We start from the raw sequence: 5,278 nt of genomic DNA on the forward strand, positions 1-5,278 counted from the left end.
CAATCTAGGTTGGTCATAACTTTCCTTCCAAGGAGTAAGCGTCTTTTAATTTCATGGCTGCAATCACCATCTGCAGTGATTTTGGAGCCCCCAAAATAAAGTCTGACACTGTTTCCACTGTTTCCCCATCGAGTGAAGAGGAACTAAAAAGCCTCTTGATGAAAGTGAAAGAGGAGAGTGAAAAAGTTGGCTTAAAGCTCAACATTCAGAAAACTAAGATCGTGGCATCTGGTCCCTGAAACTAATACAATATTGTAAGTCAACAATACTTCAATAAGATTTTTTAATTAATTAATTTATTTTAATTGGAGGCTAATTACTTTACAATATTATGGTGGGTTTTTGCCATACACTGACACGAATCAGCCATGGGTGTCCATGTGTCCCCCATCCTGAACCCCCCTCCCACCTCTCCCCATCCCATCCCTCTGGTTGTTCCAGTGCACCGGCTGTCAGTGCCGTTTCATGCATTGAACTTGGACTGTCGATCTATTTCACATATGATAATATACATGTTTCAGTGCTAGTCTCTCCAATCATCCCACCCTCGCCTTTTCCCACAGAGTCCAAATGTCTGTTCTTTATATCTGTGTCTCTTTTGCTGTCTCACATATAGGGTCATCGTTACCATCTGTCTAAATTCCATATATATGCGTTAATATACTGTATTGGTGCTTTTCTTTCTGACTTACTTCACTCTGTATAATAGGCTCCAGTTTCATCCACCTCATTAGAACTCATTCAAATGTGTTCTTTTTAATAGCTGAGTAACATTCCATTGTGTATATGTACCACAGCATTCTCATCCGTTCATCTGCCAATGGACATCTAGGTTGCTTCCATGTCCTGGCTATTATAAACAGTGCTTCGATGAACATTGGGGTACATGTGTCTCTTTCAATTCTGGTTTCCTAGGTGTGTATGCTCAGCAGTGGGACTGCTGGGTCATATGGCAGTTCTATTTCCAGTTTTTTAGGGAATCTCCACGCTGTCCTCCATTCAATAAGATTTTTTTAAAGGAATTTCTTTGCTTCCCTATTTTACTCTTCCCACATGACGTAACTGTCCACTGACTAACAGTCTATCCAGGGTGGAGGCCAGGGCTATCCCCGTGGCACGTGCCAAAGCAGGAACTGCCCGCACCAAAAGCATGGGATCTGAGCATGAGCTGGTTTATTGAAACCATGGGGGACACTTAGTCAACTGTCTAGATTCTCTTTGCAAGTGAAATCTGAAAGTATACCTCAACATAACTGAGACTGCATCCCGGATCCAGGGTGAGCACGCGTGCCCCTCCCCACCGCCTCTCTCTCCTCCAGAGCCAGCTTCTCCTCCCTGCCCCGTGACCAGGCACCCTTATGCCCTCTTTCCTCCACTGCGCTCAGCTGCTCACAGGAGACAGCCCAGAACTGAAGAACTGCAGGTCCGTGGCCAAGTACAGCCGGTTCCGGGTGTTCAGAGCAGCAGAGGATTTCAGAAGAACAGAGAAGAGAGGTTATGGAGAGCAGGGAGCACTCTTGGCCCTGAGATGATTAACGACAGCATCGTGAGGTGACAGCGGGCTACTCCTCGCTGTCTCCGCCACACTTCCTGTGCTTAGTCCCCAGGGCCAGCCCTTCACCCTCTCTTGCCCACACCCCGTGTCCCGGGCCCTCTCCAGCTGCCCCTGTCTGCTTTCCGGCCACTTCCTCAGCCCTGGGAGTGCTGCAGTCTGGTCGGAGCACCAGAGCCCCGAGAGCTCACAGGAAGGAGACGAGAAGCCAGGACCGACCTGGCCAGGACTTCAGATGGAAGTCCCCCTGAGACATCGGGGACCTCAGCCCTCAACCTCCAGCTTTGATACCTAAACACATCAGACAACAAACAGCTTCCACTAGATTTGCCCTCCGTGATTCCCAGCACCCACTAGGGAATAACAAACAGAAACTGTCTTTTGTCCAAGACCCTCGAGGTCCTGGTGGCACTGCCCAGTGGTCACTGTGTCGCAGGCTAAGACCCTGACCATGAGAGCCAAGAGAGGCAGGAAGGAGGCTGGATGTGACACCCTGGCCGTCAGGCTTCTCAAGGGCAGTGGAGAGCAGAAGGCAAAACCCAGGACCCTTCTGGAAGCTCAGAGATGCAGTGGCGGGTCCTTCAGGGTCAGCTGGGCTGGCTGCTGTGGGGGTCAGTCCCCAGTGCCCTGACTGGGCGGCCCTCCTGGTCACCAGGAGTGACCAGGTCTCCACCAGGACAGCAGTGGAGGTGGCCGCGGCCACTCCCCTCCCAGGGCCATGACATTCCGGAAGCTGTTCCTGAGGGCTTCCTCATACCTGCTCACCCTCCCATTGACTCCACACTCTGCTTAGCACCTCGAAATACTAATTAGCTCACTAAGGAGGCAGAGCGCCGAAGAATTGATGCTTTTGAACTGTGGTGTTGGAGAAGACTCCTGAGAGTCCCTTGGACTGCAAGGAGATCCAACCAGTCCATCCTAAAGGAAATCAGTCCTGAATATTCATTGGAAGGACTGATGCTGAAGCTGAAGCTCCAATCCTTTGGCCACCTGATGCAAAGAGCTGACTCATTTGAAAAGACCCTGATGCTGGGAAAGATTGAAGGTGGGAGGAGAACGGGATGACAGAGGATGAGATGGTTGGATGGTATCATCGACTCAATGGAGATGAGTTTGAGTAAACTCTGGGAGTTGGTGATGGACAGGGAGGCCTGGCACGCTGCAGTCCATAGGGTCTCGAAGAGTCGGACATGACTGAGCGACTGAACTGAAGGAGGCAGATTCCGTCCCCTGGAGGGGGAAATGGCTTTCCACTCTGTATTCTTGCCTGGAGAATCCCATAGACGGAGGAGTCTGGTGGGCTCCAGTCCACGGGGTCTCAAAGAGTCGGACACAACTGGACGACTAACACTGCTACCACTACTACAGATTCTATGGTCTGCAGTCGAGACCTCATTGACACGCTCTTCTTGGCAGAGAACTTCTGGACCCTCCAAAGTTCCAGAAGTTACAAAATTCCAAAGTTTGTCATCTCCCAGGACCTTGTCTTGGTGGCTCACGGGACTCATTTGAATTTGCTACCAGATCCCCTGGAGAAGGGATAGACTACCCACTCCAGTATTCTTGGGCTTTCCTGTGGCTCAGCTGGTAAAGAATCCGCCTGCAATGCAGGAGACCTGGGTTCGATCCCTGGGTTGGGAAGATCCCCTGGAGAAGGGAACAGCTATCCACTCCAGTGTTCTGGCCTGGAGAATTCCATGGACTGTATAGTCCATGGGGTCACAAAGAGTCAAACATGACTTTCACTTCAGCCTGCCATCTTCTTGGTCAGCTGGCTCCCGAATAAAGGCCCTTCCTCGTCCCAACACTTGATCTCGGATTGATTGGCCTATCCCACGGTGAGCAGAGTAAGCTTGGACTTGGTAACATATACATGTAACATATACATATCAATAAAATGTATGTGGGTATATACAGAGCGTGTATGAACATCTACATGTTTCTATCATGGACTGAATTGTGTTCTCTCAAAACTCACGTGTCGAAGCCCCAACCCACACTGTCATAAAACTTGGAGATAAGACCTTTAAAGAGGCAATCCAGGTTAAGTGAGTTCCTAAGGGTGGAGCCTGAAGCCAACAGGACTGGTGTCCTTATAAGAAGAGACACCAGGGATGCGCATACAGAGGAAAGAGAAGGCAGTTGTCTACAAGCCAAGCAGAGAGGCATCCTCAGAAACCAATCCTGCTGGTACCTTGGACTTCCAGCCTCTAGAAGTGTGAAAAAATAATTTCTTGTTGTTTAACCCCGCCCCCACCCCCAGTGTGTGGCAGTTTGTTAATGCTGCTCAAGCAGACAAATACAACACACACACACACACACACACACACACACACTCCTGAGAGGGCAGCGACAATGACATCTCAAGAGCAATAAGCACATCTAGTCCTAGTGAGACAGGCTGGGACCTGGGACTCTTTACCTCAGTAGTTCTACCAGGACAAATGTCTCCTCCAGCAACAAAATACAAAGGAACGATAAGGGACTAAAAATAATTGCATACTTGGGCAGCTGGGGCAAAGTATGAGTAATTAGATACAACAAGGCCAAAACTCAACGGTCACTTCTGAGGTGCTGCGAGCAAAAGCAGGGTACCATGCCTGATTCCTGCCCACAGCAATACCAGTGGGGTGGACAGACCACCTAAGCCACCACTCAGGCTCAACCCAAGACCCAGGAAAGCCTTGCGTGAATGTCTCCTCCGCCCTCTTATCGATTTCTGTTGAGCAAAGTGTTCAAGAGCCCAGATCAATAACACCAGGACTAAATCTAGTCGGGGACTTCGGTTCCCTCACCTTTCTGGAGCTCAGAATCCTCACCTTAAAATGAGCGTCACAGGACCTCATGACCATTCTTCCTTCTGTTTCTATACTTGCTTTTAATACAGACTGTGTCAAACCTATGCAGAAGTAGTCTAGCATAGCAATCCCCCCATACGTGTGCTCCCTTAGTAGCTCAGTTCTCTTTGACTCTTTGACCCCATGGATTGTAGCCCGCCGGGCTCCACCGCCCTGGGAATTTTCCAGGCAAGAATACTAGAATGGGTTGCCATTTCCTTCTCCAGGGGATGATTTTCAGGGCTTTTCATTTTTCTTTAGATACGTATCTTAACTAGCTAGCCAGTAAACCCGGGCACAGAAAGCTTCCTGGTCTCCTCCCTCTTGAATTCCCCTCAGGACACACGGGAGGTGGTCGAGCGCAGGGGCTGACCGACTTGATCCTTATAGAACTGGAGCCCCAGGCAACGTTCTTTTCTTTACCGTGGTTTCTGGCAGTGCATTTATGCGACTTTTTTTTTTTTTTTTTCTGTTTTTTTACTCTTGACTCATACCTATACCATTTCGAAAACTTGGAAAATGCACACACCCCCCGCCCCGATCCCTCAGTCTAAGTTCCTTCTTTTGTCAATAGAAATCTATTTTTACCTCCTTAAGGAAAAAAAAAAAAAAAAATCTCACTCAAGCGCTGAAGTGCAAGGCTCTGGCGGAGTAGTCTTCAGGGTAGAGGACCAAGCCCCCAGGAAAGAGCAGTTCAGGGATGGGGCGCCCTCCGCTCTCAGCAGGAGGAAAGGCTGGCCGGACCTGGGTCCTTTCTCCGTGTCTAAATTGCGGAGGCCGCACAGATATAAGCTGGGCTGTTTTAAAAGTCTATCTCTGAAATTTTTAGTAAGAAAAACAAAACAAAACACACGTTTCAGAAGTAATAAACTCTTAACAAAATGGTCCC

The sequence above is a fragment of the Bison bison genome, unplaced genomic scaffold (genome assembly GCF_000754665.1).
Source record: "Bison bison bison isolate TAMUID 2011002044 unplaced genomic scaffold, Bison_UMD1.0 scf7180017864307, whole genome shotgun sequence".
Lineage (NCBI taxonomy): Eukaryota > Metazoa > Chordata > Mammalia > Artiodactyla > Bovidae > Bison > Bison bison.